At 38.1% G+C, this 17,630-nt stretch overlaps 1 protein-coding gene across 2 annotated transcripts in view; it reads right to left on the reverse strand.

The window, feature by feature from the left end:
* MTHFD2L (methylenetetrahydrofolate dehydrogenase (NADP+ dependent) 2 like) overlaps positions 1–5,873 on the reverse strand; it is an 85,052-nt gene extending 79,179 nt beyond the window's left edge. The window contains exon 1 of one of the 2 annotated variants that reach the window (XM_069458310.1): positions 5,743–5,873. The gene's annotated coding sequence lies outside the window, so the exon portion shown is untranslated. The remainder of the gene's footprint in view (positions 1–5,742) is intronic. The other variant, XM_069458314.1, reaches the window with a different exon arrangement.
* Positions 5,874–17,630: the final 11,757 nt, after the last annotated feature.

Raw genomic sequence — 17,630 nt, forward strand, 5'->3', positions numbered from 1 at the left:
GGAATTTAATTTAAAACAGGAAAGATGTGATAGGTCGTTTCCCGCTCCCTTTGTGCGACCCTGGGACACCAGACATGAGTGTGTGGAAGTGTGGAGGGAGGAAGGGGACCTGGCTGAACAAGGTTTGGACCTGGGATTTCTGTAGCTCTACCTTATCTCCACTTCTGGAAGGAAAAATTGACCAATGTCCATTGTTTTCCCGAGTTCACGATCAAGTTAATAGAGCCTACCCTGCGCTGTGTGGTGAGTTCGTAGTGAGAAAGCAAAATATCAGCTCCCTTCTGAAAAAGCAAAAATTCAGACTGTCCATTCATTGTGCAAATTGAAACAGACCCAGATAAGACACAGTCACGGATAAAACCAGCTGCAAAGTGAACACAAAACAACATTTCTCCCAAGGTCGGGCTGCAGCTGTGGAGCCAAAACAATCTTTTTCACAGCTATTCCTTTACTGCAAAACCTTGTTTTCTAAAATCACAGACCGTCAGCAAATTTGCTCTGTAAAATCATGCCAATAAGAATGGGACACCGTGCCCTTGCCCAGCTGATCCGAGTCAATTTAACACAAATAAGAAAACAGGAGATTTTAGGTCCAACACCTAAATCACAATCCACAAAAGAAAACAAGATGTTCTTCAATAGGTGATGGATGAACAAATTGTGTTATATCCTTACAATTGGTTATTATTCATCAATGAAAAGGAGCAAGCTATCAAGCCATTAAAAGACATGATGAACCTTAAGTGTATATTGAAAAGTGAAAGAAGGTCCGAAAAGGCCACTTACGGTATTATTCCAATTATATGACATTCTATAAAAGGCAAAACTATAGAGACAATAAAAAGATCAGTGATTGCCACAGGTTCTGAAGAAAAGGGAGAGGATGGAACAGGTGAAGCACAGAAGATTTTTTAGGGCAATGAAATTATTCTGTATGATAGATTACAGCTACTAAATGATAAAAGTGGAGTTCAAGCCCCAGGTAGTGTGACGTCAATGACCACACATCCAACCACAATGCGTTTCCGAATCTAATGTTCTTCTGGAAAAGTTGCCATGCTGCATCACCAAGATCTTTGCATTTTAGGTATTTTGCTATACAATCTTCTGTAACTGTAAGATACAGCATATATGCTTTCTAAATCATCTTGGTCACTATAATTGTCTATCATTTTTCCTTTGTTCTTTCCCAGCTTTCTGTGATGCTTGGTGTTTGTTTATTTGTTTGTTATTTGCAGAGAGGTTTTTAATGCTGGTAATGTGTGGACAGTGTGGATACCTACACCAAAGACATATATCCTATCACTAGCTTAAGCCTTGACACCACCCAAAAGCTGTTAGAACCAGTAACCCCGATGCCTTCATCTTCAATGATCCTTGGTGATTTCAGACCAACACCTCTTTTAAGTATTACTTTTTTTTTTTAATTTCAAGACCTCTGTCATGGGTTGGAACTGGAAGATTACTTGAGTGATAGGATCTACCAAGATCTACTAACAATCTCTACTAAGATTCAACTTTTGCCCAAGACTGGTCCATTGTACTTGAATTATATCTTTAATCAACCTCTTGGTTCTCTCATTCTGTAGGACCATGTTCAAGCTTCTAAAACTGGGGTACACATAGGGGTGTTACAGATATGTGCAAGAAGGTATTTGGAGCCATGAAATAAATATGTCTGTTATCTTGGGACATTAATTACCCATAATAAATATCAATTGTTGCATAGTAAATATTTTAAAATATCAAATGTCTTAGTCAGTTTTGGCTGCTAAAACAAATTACCATAGACTGAGTGGCTTAAATAACATGCATTTTATTTCTCACAGTTCTGGAGGCTAGAAATCTGAGATTAGGATGCCAGCATAGTTGGGTTCTGGTGAGGGCCCTCTTCTGGGTCGCAGACTTCTGACTTCTTGTTGGACCCTCATACGGTGGAAAGAGGGTGAACTAGCCCTCTGGTTACTTTTTATGAGAGAATTAATCCCATTTGTGGGGACTCTACCCTCATAATCTAATTACCTCCCAAAGGCACCACTGCCAAATACCATCACATTAAGGACTAGATTTTAATATATGAATTTTGGGTGGCACAAACATTCAGCTTGTAACATTAGATAAAAAAGCATTTTTAAAATATGCAAAATTGGTGACATTTTTAAAGATAAAACATAAGACCTCTAGGAAATTTTGGCTGTACTCTCCAATCAAACATTCTTAGCTGATGACCTCACTTACTCACCCAATTCTGCCTTTGGGATATTTGGGATAGGTTATTTCCTAGGAGAATCCTTGGTCCTTTATGCAAAGAGATATGCATAAAATTCTAAAGTGAGCCAAGCTTATGCTCAAGCTGAGAATCCCCTATTAATATATTTGCATTTAATAGCCCAGTTGACTTTTTTGCCATATTGAAAGCCAATATACATCACAGACATTTCATTACATATTTGTTTAATTGTATTAATATAACTGCTATCCTAAGTAAGCTATACTAGATAGAATAGTTTCATAAAACAACTGAATTCTTTTTTTCCCTCTGTCCTCCAAGTCCTCTTTGTGGGAAACCTTATTCCCCTTCTGCTCTATGAAATCTTGAACTGATCCTACAACTTCTTGGTCCTTTTAAATTATACGAACAATCTCATGTCAGAAATTATTATTCCTATTTTGTAGATGAGGAAACTTAAATACTAAAACGTTAAGTAATTTCCCTGAGGTCAAGTGAGTGACAAGAGGATAGGCCCAGACGGTTTTGTGTCCAGAGTCGGTGCCATTCAATGAATGAATAAATGAATGAGCTGGAGGAAGGGAGACCTTAGAGGGCTAGAAGATTGTTTTAATAATCCAGGTGAGAAATAATAAGGGTCAGAACTAAGGCTATGTCACTGTGGGTGGAGAGGAAGAGAGATCAGAGAGTGATTTAGGAGGTAGGATCAATAGACTCTAGCGACAGACGGAATGTGCGAACTCAGATTTGGCAGTAGGCCTGACTTTCTCCAGCATTTGTATCTCAGCCTTCTAGTGTGAATTTTGCTTGGACTAATCCTCCACATATCATTTCATGTTATCTTGTGGGGGATCATTTAGCTCCAACCCCTTCTACATGTAGTAATTAACCACTGCAGGTATGGGTTCTTGCTAAGCAAATTTGGCCTTCTTGCAAAATGTCACATTTCAGTTATTTTACCTAGAGCACCAGTCAATGGTCCCAATAACATGAAAAATTTGTCACAAAATGAAGGTCTGTTTTCACCTTTGAAGTTACTATGAGGACGAAAATATGGTGTACTAAGTACATTCATAAACTGTTGATGGCATAAAAATTTGAGATTACCTTACCAAAATTGTCATATTTGGTAAGGTAATCTGATAATATAAATAAACCACAAATATCTTCATGGCCTTAAATTGTGTTGTCTTTTTTTGTAGTCTAGCCCAAATGAGTAATGCAAAACATAGAAAAAGGTGTGCATAAACTGAAAAATATATAATTAAGAAAATTAAAAATTTAAATGCTAAAAATATAGGATTATTGGTGTGAATTGTTAAATTACATAAAATTTAAAATAATGAAAGTACCAGTAATAGAAGTTTCTGTAGGCTTACTCTGTGCCAGACACTTTTCTAAGTTCTTTACATATATTACTTCATTTAGTCTTCACTATTGTCCTGGAAAATAGTCTCTTATTCCCATTTTACATATGATAAAAGTGAGCTTCAAAGAGATTAAGAAATGTTTCCAAAGATACAAATCTAGTAAGTGGTACATCCAAGATTCAAATAAAAGTAGCTTGATGATTTTGTTTTTAGAAATAACAACAAACTTCTAGTAATATACAAAACGAAGAAGGCATGAAAAGAGAAATGAGAGCATATTTTTGGCCTAAAGGAAAATGAAAAGAGAACATGTCAAAATTTGAGGAATGCAGCTAAACCAATGCTTTTAAATAAATCGGTAGCCTTACATGTTTATTTTAGAAAAGAAGAAAAGTCTAAAATCAATGATCTGTTAAGGTTCCAAATGGTGACATAGAAGCAAGGTGACTTTACCCACCACCCCTACCAACACACACAGAAAACCAGAAACAAGTATACAAGGCCAAGTCATTATTGCATCACCAGCAATATTCCAGAACCCAAACATGAGAATGAGACAATTCCTGGGGCCACAGAGAAAGGAAAAAACTTTAGGCACAACCCACAGGCAGCATGACAAGTGCCTGCCAAGAGAAACATCCCTGAGGACAGCCAGAGACACATGGGGGACATGTGGAGCCCTGGAAACTCTGCTCCGTAATGTGGCCAAAGGAGACACCCAATTGGAGTGGTGTTCAGCAGCACCACGCTATAAGAGGAATGTTCCACACATCCCCTGGGCATGAACTCCTAGCCAGCCTTTCCACATTGCTGGCATATTCCCTTTGGGACCTCCCCCATTTTGGACTGGTAGAACGCCAATCTTTTGCTAGAGCTGAGGCAAACCTGGGCTTAAGGCGCCATCTAGTGCTGAAAAGGAGGAAGTGACCTAGCTGAAAAATTTAACCGGTAAATTAAGAAGAATCAAGCCATACCCAATAAAAACCAAAACAAGCCAGAGAAGACTGAAATGAATAACTAATCCTTCAGTGCACAAAAGTTATTTTGAATAACTTTCTATATAAAAACTAATATTTATAGTTTTTAAAATTAATATTGAATCTCCATGTAGCACTTTTTTTCTATTTGATTTTGCAATATATTCTGTGATACTATAATGGTATTTACAGGAGGTAAACTATGATCTTATTAAAAGAGATATCACCTTCAGAAAGAATTAATAGAAACATGACTATTTCACAGCAATGTCTTATTTTAAAAAAACGCTTTAGTGCTGATAAAAGAAAAAAGCAAATACAGAAAGCACATGCTAAAAACACTATTTGTTATAAAATAGAGTCTCAGAATGGTCTAGGGTTTATCAGGGTTACTGAAAACAGATGGGAAATAATTGTCAATAGCATAATTTGTCAACAGAACACTGAGTAAAAATGTACAAATCACCTGGTTCAATATTAATAGGCAATATTAACCAACTGTGGCCCCCAATGGAATATAATATAAATTATAAGTGAATATAAGTATAGTGATATGATATGTAGGTGTATAAATTTAGCTAACATTTGAACATATAAAATATGTATTATAGAACAAATTCTGAAGTTTAGTATCCAAATGCCTACATCAATTCAAATATTATACTTTCCTTAGACATATAGAGATAGAACCTAAATAATTCAAAATTTATTAATAATTCAAATCAGGGCTGACTTATGCATTAGGCAGAGTAGGCATAGTGTCTGAAGCCCATGATAATTTTAGGGCTTGTGAAAATATTTAAATTTCTTTTGAAATCAGAAGAAAAACAAAAAGGTTTAGTGTGTCAAAGAAAGTGTTATTCCTTTCTCACAATAGAAAAAGATGATATTTTTTAGGGCCTGCCAAACTCTCCTAAATTTTTACTAAAACAGAAAAAAATGTTGAAGTATTTAAAGTTATATCAAAAATAATTCTTAATGTTGATATCATCACAGTAGGAGGGCCCCACAAAAGTCATCTTGCAGTCCCAGCAACATTAAATGAATGCAAAGAGAAATTTTTTTGTTTCAATCAGCAAATCTCAAAGCATTTTTGGAAAATATTGCTTTGCGAGAATCATAGTTAGACAAAAGAAAACTCCATTGATCAGAAAGATGTGCCTACCTTCACACAGTGCTACAGAAAGTGTGGACCTGCCAAGAGAGTAATAGAGCAGCAGCCAGCCTGGAAATCATGTTTACACTGGACGGTTTCTCTCCAGTGTCCTATGGCCCCTAGACGCTGGGATGCTTAGCTGTCTCTGGGGACTTGCGAGGGCTGGAATTCTCCCGAGGCTTTTTATATGATTGCAACACTAAATGTGTGTGGATTCTCATCCTACGTTACTGGAAGTTACACAAAATTCAATATGCCCCCCTGCACTTTGAAACTAACCCCGACAGAAACAAACACTCCCGGTCTCTTAACAGATTTTCAGCATGCTTAAATTTTAACCTGATTGAGTATGACTACTTTGTTAAGTGTATATAATTTTCAATTTGTTTGTTACTTTTATTTAGAACCCTAATTTTCATAACTGTTATATTTGAAATAACTTTAAGCTTATAGAAAAGTTGAAAGAACTATATAAAGAATTCTAGAATACTTTTCATCCACATTTCCCAGTATTTCCTAAGAACAAGAAAATTCTTTTATAAAACCAGAGTACAAGGATCAAATCTAGGGAATTAATGACAATATGGTACTATTATTTAATTTATAGACTTTATGCAAATTATGACAATTGTCCCAATAATATCCTTTACATAGATGGGTGGATGGATTCGTAGATAGATAGGTAGATAAAACTTTTCCAGGATCCAATGCAGGTTCATGTATCACATTTAGTTGTAATGTCTCCTTAGTCTCCTTTGTTCTGGAACAGCTCTTCAATTGGAATTTGTCTAATGTTTCTTTATGATTAGATTCATTTTTGGCAGCAATATCCGAGGGTGATATTGTGTATCTCTCAGTGCATTATGTCAGGATATATTTCTACTTCTGCACACACAAAGAATAGTCTAAAAGACTTTTCCCCCAGGAAATAGGAAATTAAAGTATCAGTTTATGCACAGACTGGGTGGCTTAAAGAACAGGAATTTATTTTCTCACAGTTCTGGAGGCTGGAAGTCCAAGGTCGAGATGTGGTTAGGTTTGGTTTCTTGGGGCTCCTTGGCTTGCAGATGGCTACCTTCTTGCTGTGTTCTCACGTGGCCCTTTCTCTGTGTGCACACATCCCTGGTGTCTCTTCCTCTTCTCATAAGGACCCCAGTCCTATTAGATCAGGGCTAACTCATATGACCTTATTTAACCTTAATGACCTCTTTGAAGGCCTTATTCCCAAACACAGTCACATTCTGAAGTGTACTGTTCAGAGTTCAACATACGAATTTGTGGGGGCCACAATTCAGTCCATAACACTGAATGAAGCCCCTTTGCTCTATTCCCACTGTTGTTCATTTCGTTTTATCAGAAAAGTTGCAGTGTCTGGGTATAATGAGCACTGTTGAAGAGCCTTTGCAGTAATTACAATTAATAAATACTTTATTTTGATTGAGCACCTTTCCTCTTTTCTGAGAGGTCAACATTGCGATGAACAGCGGAGGCATGTGCGTGCATATATGTAGGAGGGTTGGAATCTAGATTAATGTGCTCACTAGAGAAGCAAAGCAAACATTTACTCTACAAGTATTTAGTTCCTAATGTTTTAAACTTTTTAATTGTTTTGAACTTAATCATTTGTTCATTAACTTAATAATGTTATTTAATAAAATCAGTGTTACTAATAATTTCATAAATACTTTTTGAACTTGTTATGTGCCAAGCATTGTGGTAGGTGTTGTAAGTACAACAGTAAATAAGATATAGAAGGAAAATATATATGGAAGATATTTCCTCCTTTATGGATCTTGCAGTCTAGTGAAGATATGAACGGGCAAGTAAAATGCAGTAAGCAGAGTGTTACAACACAGATAAGTGCAGTCAGGGAAGCAGAGCCCAGGGCTGGACAGGACCTGAGCAGGGCTGGGTAGCCAGACTTCAGCAGGGCAGCCTCTGTCCGAGAAATCAGACTCCAAGACTGCTGCTTTCTTACCTCCACATTCCCCTTCTAGTCACAACAGCAACATAGCTAACCCAAGGGACAGTCAGGAGGACTGTAAGTACTCTCTACCTCGGCCTCCCTCACGTCTACACCCCCACCTACTATATATCCAACCTGGTGCCATATGCTGTAATACCAGCTTTGCTAATGGGTCTCTATAGGAATCATGACTCTATCTCTCTTTATTTAGTTTAGGTATGCGTAACTTTTCTTATTTTCCTTACCATTGAGTATACTTCTTTAACAGCTCTCCAATCATTTTTTTCCTTCCATCCTTCCTTTCTCCCAATTTTTCTTCTTCCCTTCCTTCCATCTTGTATTCTTAAAATTTTTCGTAGTTCTTCATTACAAACATGATTTAGTTTGTTTATAGTCAAGTACAAAAAAGAAAAAAATATATATGTCACCTCACCATTCAGAGATCATGGCTGCTGAGGTTTTGATGTATTTCCTTTCGATCTTGTGTGTTGGGAATATGCTACAAAATTGGGGTTCTACGGTGCGTACAATTTCATGGCACGCTTATTTCACCTTCAACTGTGCCCCCGGCATTTCTTACCATCACTCAGTACTTCTGCTTCATGATTGTCGTTTCAGTATTTCTACGTCTACTTGCATCTATGAAGTATTCCAACATGCAACTTTACTGAGTCTTTTGTTTGTTTTAACTTCTTAGTGGAGTTCTTCCTCTTTCCCAGTCCCATGGTGCTAAACCAAGTCCTCCTTCCTCAGGCCCAGATCACCACGGAAATCTCTTAACTGGTCTAACCACAAGCTTTCCTTCACTCCCTTCTGCCCAGTGAACCTTCTAAAATGCAAAACTAACTATACCTTCCCAGCTTTATCCTTCAATGTCTACCCCCATGCTGTTCTTTTCAAGATACAGTTTACTCTCCTGACCCTCATAAAAGTTTTTTTCTCCACTTGGCCCCTTCTGCCTTCTCCAGACTCCTCTCTGGATCTATCTGTCTCTCCTCCCACCCTCAGCTTCAGTCTTTCATGTTCTTATATCTCTGAGTCTTTGTTCATACTATTCCCTCTGTCTGGAATACCTTTCACTTTTTTTGCATGACATAACCTCTGTATCCTTTAAAATTCAACCCAAGCAGCACCACTGCTTGGATACTTCCTGAAAGATTTCCTAAAAGGTCATTTTTTCAATCCTTACCTCCCCATATGGGTTAAGATCTCAAGGTCAGCTTTCTCCGGCCTAGGAACATTTCTATAGCTGACTAGACCTTTTCCTAAGTGACTCCTTGGTTTTTGGGTTTTTTTACTGTTAATAACAGAAGGTGAATTTGAATCCCAAGCACCTCACACATAGTGAATACTCAAGAAAAATCTGCTAAATAGAGTTAGTTTTTCAGTCATTCTGGCTTGGAAGCCATGAGTTCCTGTGTCTCAGGCCAGCTTCCTTCTGTTGGCTCCTTTCTAACCTCTGCATGCCTGATGCGTGACTCACTAATTCCTAGACAATGTTATTCGTTGACATGGATATAAAGCCCTGTACACTTGTGGAATTTCCCAAGGATTTCAGAATCTCCCTTTAAAATCCCTTTCCCCCGGCATTTACATCACAGATGCCTCCAGAGAAAAAGAATAACAGGGCATTGTTACCTTGAGGATGGATCAGCTTATTGCCAAACATCTCCCTCAGGAGCTTTGCTGCTTTTAGGAGCCGCAAAAGAGGAAACCAAATGAAATTTACTTTACAAATACGATGAAATAAAATGTAACATGCACATTTTAATGTGGTTTAGGTGGAGATCCAGAAAGACAGAAAGACATCTATTAGTAGAAGACTAGTTCCAAATACCACTTTAGTGCCAAGGAAAGAAAAGTCTGTTTGAACCTAAGCTAACAGAAGCTTTTCATAAAATCATTACAGTGACGTAGGTCAGATTCGCCATTTTGGCCATACAACAGAACCTTCTTGCGTTTGTCACTGTTACTAGTTATCAGGGTCACAGTTGCTAACTGAAACATCAGGATGAACATTTTAACATAATTTAAACAACAATGCCAATCAGATAGATCAGAACTTCATCACCATCAGAGGTGACTATGTCGGGTCGCAGTCTGAAATGTCGCTTTTTGGTGCGCTTATGGCCAAAGAATGACCATATGCACCAAAGTAAGGCAAGCATGAAAATGAAGTTTATTGAGGAGACAAAGACAGGACTATAGAGCAAGAGCAAGATATAGGTTTACAGAGCAAGATACATGCGCCATAGGTGACGACCGGCCCCACTGTCATAGCAAAAAGAGAAGAAAAAAAGGATTTGGTTATGGTCTGGGTCTTGTTTTATAGTGTCCAGATTGGGACCACCCTCATGGCTCACGTGTCACCATGGAACCACTTTGATTGGACAGTTGGGAGTTATATGACCTTAGTCCTACTGTGCATGAGGATCTCCCATGAACTTCTTTGAAAGCCTATTTGGGGGATGAATTGCAACAGCACTCACTTTCTCCCTAGGAGACCCGGAATTCCTCACTATCTACCTAACAGATGTACCTTGAAGCTAATTAGGACCCCTCACTAGTTCAGGCTTTTTTCAAGTTTAGGGCCCTTGGAAAGGACCCTAGCAATGTGTTTACGTGGTCATATATTTTTACAAAATTCGTTGAAGCTATATGATTTAATCAAATTGGCTAGGACTGCTTTTTTTTCTCTCACTCTCACTTCCTTTCTTTATATTCATCATTTTTGCTAGACTTAGATCTACTTAATGAAATCTTTGAAGCTCAGTCTCAAATCCACCAACGGAATTTTTACTGTAGTCTCTCCTATAGTCAAAAATAATTGGAATAACTGAACAGTAGTTATATACCAGATCAATATTCGAAGAGGAAATGTTCTCATACATTAAATACTTTCAAAATGTCTCTCCTGCCCCACCCCCACAAAAAATTGCCATTATTTGTTTGTTTCAGGGAAATGGTATTTTAATAAAACACTTACTGTGATGGTACCATTTACTGAGCATGCAAGTTGAGAGAGCATTGGAGTGAAGACATGATGCTGTGATTTGGAATCCCAGCTCCTCTACTTGCTGCGGTAACTTAGGGCAACCTCTCCAAGTCCTTGTTACCTCATCTATCAAGGTGAGGTTTGTGTGAGAAATCAAATGAATTGATCCATAGAAAAATCCAGCACTCTGCCCAGACCAGAACAAATACTCAATATATATTTTAATTCCTATTCTTTGTGGCTTTGCCCAGAAATCATTCTTTATTGTGACCTCTACTGTGGCTTTGAAACCTACAAACCTAGACATTAATACGTATGTTAATAAGCTCCCACATTTGCAAAAGAGTTCGGAGCTTTCATATTCATCTGTCCTTGGGAAGAGAGATGCTAACCAGCTTACCTGAGGTCATACAGCTAGTCAATTATAGAATTGAAAAGGGAACCTGGGTCCAGAGGGCTCCAGACTCCAGGTCCAGCACCACCGTTCTCCACCTCCACCCAGTCTCTTGGACAGCTTCAAGGGCATACATCCAGCAAGCAGCACTTTTAAGCAAAAGGTCTATGAATTATTACTTTGGCGTAGAACGTATCAAAGGAGAAGCTTAAGGTAAGGTTTAAAATTACAAGAGGACATCGTTTCTGCTTCCCTGATCTACTTCTTCATCCCAGTTCTGGTGACTCACCTCCTTTGCATCAGGGCATCTTGCTTGAGTGCTATGGAGCGTCATAGGATATGCCGAGGCCTGGGGAAAACCCAGTAATAAAGCAGATAAATCAAGCCCTTGCTAGAATGTCAGATCCACGAGGGCAGGAATTTTTCTATTTTATTCACTGATGTGTCCCAGGCTCCTATAATAGTATGTGGAACATAGTAATGCTCTGGCGAATGAGTGAATTCTATTGAAGAAGAATGAGAGTTTGACCTCTAACCTCTCAAGGGACTCAGGCAATTCTGATCTGGCCCTTAGTCTGATTCTCTACAGCACTCAGGACAGCTGGCCTGGAATTGCTGTCAGGTGTCAGGTGGTCTCCATCTACACTGTAAACTCTTTGAGGCTGGACCTTGTCTCTGAGAACAATGCTAAACCCTGGCAGGTGCTTTTTATTTATATATATATATATATATATATATATGTGTGCATGTACGTGCATGTGTGTATATATGCACACATATGTACACACATATGTATATAATCACTGTTTGAGAAATTGATACTTGTAAAATTATAAAGTCAGTTTTATAGGTGTATTTCTACCTAACCGATGCAATTTGGTTTAAACCACAGTGATACAAGTAATGCTTCTTTTTAAAAAATCCAGAAAGCCAATGTCTTAATCTACAACCTAGTGGCCTATCTGTTGGTATCCTTTAACCAGAAAGCTCTTTCTGCTAAGTACCTAAATCAGAATTGTACAGAATTAAAGGCAAATGAGTTAGATATTTTTAAATGCTCTTTCATCCAGGTGTGGTGGGTCCTCCCAGAGTCTACCTTTCTGTGAACAGTTGAGGGTCTCTCCCCCATTTCATCCCTGACTATTTTGATGTTTGTAGTAACTGCATTTCATACTGTGGATAGTATTTTTAATAGGGGTGCATTTTATACAAAAATATTTAGAGAAAATGATCACAAACTCTAAACAAAAGAAATAATAATTTTTAAATAATATAAAAACAAAACTTTCTTATCTAGTTTGAAATAATATTCTTCTACAGTTTCCTGGAGCTGTTTCTCCAGTGACTGTCTCTCTTTTGTGTGCCTTCTGAGTCACCCACCTCTGTCTTTGCCTATAAACTTTGATACCACCCTCTTGCCATCCAGTTCTAGGCATGCACTGAAGAATAAAACTTATTAAATCAAAATGTCACAGAAATCATATTGCCATCTGATCTTTGACAAACCAGACACTGGGGAAAAGAATCTCTATCCAATAAATGGTGCTGGGAAAACCAGATACCCACATGCGGAAGACTGAAACCACCACTCACAAAAATTAATTCATGATGGATAACAGACTTAAACCTAAGGCATGAAACTGTAAGAATTCTAGAAGAAAATGTTTGGAAAACTCTTATAGACATCAGCCTAGGCAAAGAATTTATGAAGAAGACCCCCAAAGCAATCACAGCAATAACAAAAATAAATAAATGGGACCTGATCAAATTAAAAAGCTTCTGCACAATCAATAGAGCAAGTAGACAACCTACAGATGGGAGAAAATATCTGCATGCTATACATCCAATAAAGGGCTGATAACTAGAATTTACAAAGAACTCAAGCAAATCAGCAATAAAATATCAAACAACTCCATTAAAAATGGACAAAAGATATGAATGGAAGGTTTTCCAAAAGAGGATTGACAAATGGCCAACAAACATGAAAAAAGGCTGAACATCACTAATCATCAGAGAAATGAAAATCAAAACCATAATGAGATATCACCTAACTCCAGTAAGAATGGCCCTTATCATAAAGTCCTAAAACAACAGATGCTGGTGTGGATGTGGAGAGAAGGGGGAATGTCCAAGGGATCCCAGCAGAGGACAGTGAAGGTAGATGGAGGATACAGTAAGGAGGATCGTGTTCATGCAGATCTTGTTCATGCAGAGCTATGAGCAGTTGTGTGTTAGTAAGCCAGCTCTCAAATATTTAAAAAACCCTGATTTGTAGCATTTGCTGATTTCCATAGTATAAACAATCCCACTATGGCCAAATTTGTGCTACCAACAGCTAGTCGCTGACTTTCAAAACTCTGGACAATTTAACAATCCATTCTTGTAAGCCCATATGAGCTGACATGAGCACAGCAATGATGGTAAGTGAGGTTGACAAGCTCTCACTGACCAAGGATGATCTCCTATGGGACCCTTGGGATGGTGATTCTTCAGTTACAGAATACTTTTTCTGGGGTTTTCTTTTCTTTTAATGGAATTCTATGTTTTACTTTATGAAGTTGGTGTTCATATCTTTTAACTCAAGAGGAGTTTTTCAAGTGGAAGATTGGATAAATTGAAGTAGGTCACCCCTCAAGTGACAGGCACCTCTGTTCCCAAGTTGAAATGACAACTACTATCCTTCAGTGAATCTGGCCACTCTGAGATGGGAGGGGTAGGGGGGAAAGGAATGAGATGTCGGTGAAATCACATCCTGTTCTTATTCTGCCCTGGGGCCTTACTCACCGCCGCCCCCCCTTTTGCTTCTCAGACCTTGGCTTTTCTGTGAAATGAATGTTCTTTGGCCCTAGCTTCCAGGAAAATTGGAAGCTAGCCTCTAAAGTAAGCTGATATCATCCACAGGCCAGGCAAAAAGAAAACGAAGAAACATTTGGCACACGGAAGTTGTCTTTGAGAAATTGTTTTCCATAGCATATTTGCATAAATTTGTCATGGGCTTTCTATTTCAATAGAAGGGGAAAAACTGCGTGACCTTGAGTTCACTGGCATCCTGTTGCCCTTTGCAGCCAAGGTCAGACTGTGTCTCACATTTTTCTTTTCTGCATCTCTTAGTGGACGAAAGACTGCAGATCTGAGGCTACATATGATTGTATTCAAAATTGTGCTATGAGTGTGTAGCTTGAATTGTGCAATAATATTTCATTTGGCTAATATTTCAGTTTGTGGAGTCATAAGGCTGGCAAAGAGCTATAGACCATGAAGCAGCCTTTTCTGAGTCAGTGCATGTGAGAAAGAAATTGTAGCTAAAGGCTCAACACAGCAGATATTCTTGGCACTACTGTCTGACTCCACAGCTTTATTCTAGGATGCAGACACCTCTCCACACTTAATTCAATGGCATTGCTTCCTATAAATTCAGCATAAATCTCAGACCTTCAGGAGTATATCCCAAGACACATAATGAACAGCACTTGGTGTTCAGCCTTTTCCTGCCCTAACTGTGAAAGTGTCCCATCAGGAAATAACGGTAGCTATCAGCCTATTAATTCATGAGCAATTTGATGCCTCCTATGTGATAAGTATAAGTTGAGAAATGAATTTCCTGCTGCTGAAATTCCAACACCTTAAAAATTCTTCAATGATCAAATATGTTTATTCTGTGTATTAATAAATGAAAAAAAAGATTTTTTAAAAACCGAACAATTTAAGTGTCTTGGCAAATGTCAACTTGGTGGGTTAGGATCCTAGGCCATCAACATTGGGTCTACCTAGTGTTGCAGTTTTTCTAGCATCCACAGAAGAATCAAGAAAGGCAGGACCGTGATTCGCTTTTCCTAATCATGTTCCATTGTTCTAAAGTTATCATAAAATGACTTTAATTAAAATGGTAATATTAATTAAAGTTAATGAATTTCCCATATGAGGTCTTAACTGTTGAAATGTATTGCCTACATTCCATTTCTTTTCTTTCCCAAGAACATCCTATTCATTAAGCACCATTGCTTTCCCAGCACTTATAAAATGAACCCTGTGTGTAGATAAAAACATAAAGAAAAAGTAAATAATTCTTGTTTCAAAAAAGCAAAAATTCTTCCAGTGGAGTATCAAAATAGCACAAATTAAAATATATTATAATGATAATACTCAACTTCTTCCCCAAATTCATCTCTTCAGTCACTTGTTGGAGGATACCTTTTCAGGATTCTCTCCTATATGCTCCATCAGGCCCATATCTAACAAGTGCGGACAGCTGAGGAAGAATTCAAAGACAGGCCCAGGTTTCTTTTTCTAAATATTTAAAGTTTTTTAAACCAGTTATCAAAATGTTAAATAAAACGAGTCCTATCTTTCTACCTTGACAAATATATAATCATGTGTCACATAATGATGTTTTAATCAACGATAGATCACATATACAATGGTGGGCCCATAACATTATAATATCATATTTTCACTTTACCTTTTTGTATGTTTAGATACACAAATACTTACCATTGGGTTACAATTGCCTACAATACTCAGTACAGTAACATGCTATACAGGTTCGTAGCCTAGGAGAAATAGGATACACCACTAGGCTCGAGATAGGGAGACCTTCTTTCTTGAGTCTGAGGGCAGTACTGGACCCCGTATGGAATTGACCATACATGATGCATCATTTTTTCTTTCTCTATTCTATCCTTTAGAATTTAAGCTCTTTAAGAACAAAGAGAGCATTTTATCCCTTTTTATCCCTAGTTCCTTACATATGTAATTTCTGGCATAAATACTGGGTTATGACCACCTGTTGACATCCCTGTCTGTTCAACTAGATTGTGGCTTTTGTGAAGGAAGAAATAGATGTTTTGATTCCTGAATCTCAGCGTCTCACTCAATCCTGGAAACATGTCTGCTGCTTGATAAATAAGTCCATCAGTTGAGCATATGTGTAACCGCAGAACTGCGCTGAGCAAGAGGTGAGACAGTGCAGTCCCTTCCCACATGGCCTCACTGTTAGTTTGACAAACATTCAAAAGAAACAAGAAGAAAATATAGAACCAGAAGGGCGCTGGAAACCAACGTAGCTCCTAGTCTCCATTCCTTCATTTTAGCTACTTTAATTTTATTTCCTGTTTTAAAGTCTTCATTCCTGAATCTTGGACCACCAGTTGGACAAACCCTCAAAGTTAGCTAAGGAACTTGAAATCCCTTGGACATGCTTCTCTTTTCCACCTCTCAAGAATCTTTTATTATTTTATTGTCTTTTTCTCACCATTCTCAGTGTCTTCCCTTCTTTTTGAACTCATGATCTATCCTTCATCTGCTTCTCTGCCCGGTGCCACAGAGGTGGAGCAGCAGAGAGGGAAAAGGGTTGTCACGGTGTTTTACACACTGCTAAGTATAGTCCTGCACTTTAAATGATCATGGCAATGCTTGTCCTTTTATGGAAAATCAATGTAAGCCAAAGTCCAAAGGGACACCCTGGAATGTTTTGCTCTGCGTAAATCCTTCAGAACCTTTGTACTTTCAGGCACTGTGGTCAGGGAGCCACAATAATGACTCAGATTGAATAGTTTTGTCCTCTTGGTGGAATGAAAGCATAGGATCAAACCTAATCTGATTCAAAGAAAGTAATATAAATTTTCTTGCACATTCAGTTTTATGGAGCAAAATTCAGACCCATCACCCAAAGTTTGTTTCTTTTAATTTTTTTTTTTCTTTTTTTGAGACAGAGTCTCACTCTGTCGCCTAGACTAGAGTGCCGTGGTGTCAGCTAGCTCACAGCAACCTCAAACTCCTGGGCTCAAGCGATCCTCCTGCCTCAGCCTCCCGAGTAGCTGGGACTCCAAGCACACACCACCACACCTGGCTAATTTTTTATTTTTAGTAGAGACGGGATCTCACTCTTGCTTAGGCTGATCTCAAACTCCTGAGCTCAAGCTATCCTCCCACCTCAGCCTCCCAGAGGGCTAGGATTACAGGCATGAGCCACCATGCTTGGCCTACCACCCAATGTTTGAAGGTTCAAGAAAGTGATGTGAAGGAAAGCAGAGATTGGACTTTTATAAGAGAATGCTGAGAACTCAAAACTTAAATTTAGTCACTGACTTTGCTTTTGTTCCAAGTCTAATTGTCACAGGCATGCAATAAAGCTAGCAGTCCGTATCTCACAAAGCTTTGCCTATTTTCCATCTATTTTTATGATAGATATTTATGTAAGATAGAGAAAAAAATGACTACAAAGATATGACAGAAAAGGATTCCACCACGGATAAATATATTATTCAAAAATTCCTCTGTAGTCCAAAGATTTTGTATTTGTATCCAATGAACAACTTATGTATGATATTGAATTTAACAAAATTCTGCAATGGAAACAGAGAATGTGGTTATTTTTGTTAGCTTATGGGATTCATCTTTGTCCTGATTCAAAGAACACTTCAGGCTCAAAGGTAGAGTTCTCAGAAGGTAATTGCCTCAGTGGTGGGGGTCAAATTAATCCAAGCCTTAAGGGTATGATGGATCCACAGTTAGAAAGCTTAGAAACAATTCTAGAAAGTATC

Source organism: Eulemur rufifrons, chromosome 24, assembly GCF_041146395.1.
Source record: "Eulemur rufifrons isolate Redbay chromosome 24, OSU_ERuf_1, whole genome shotgun sequence".
NCBI classification, from domain to species: Eukaryota; Metazoa; Chordata; class Mammalia; order Primates; family Lemuridae; genus Eulemur; species Eulemur rufifrons.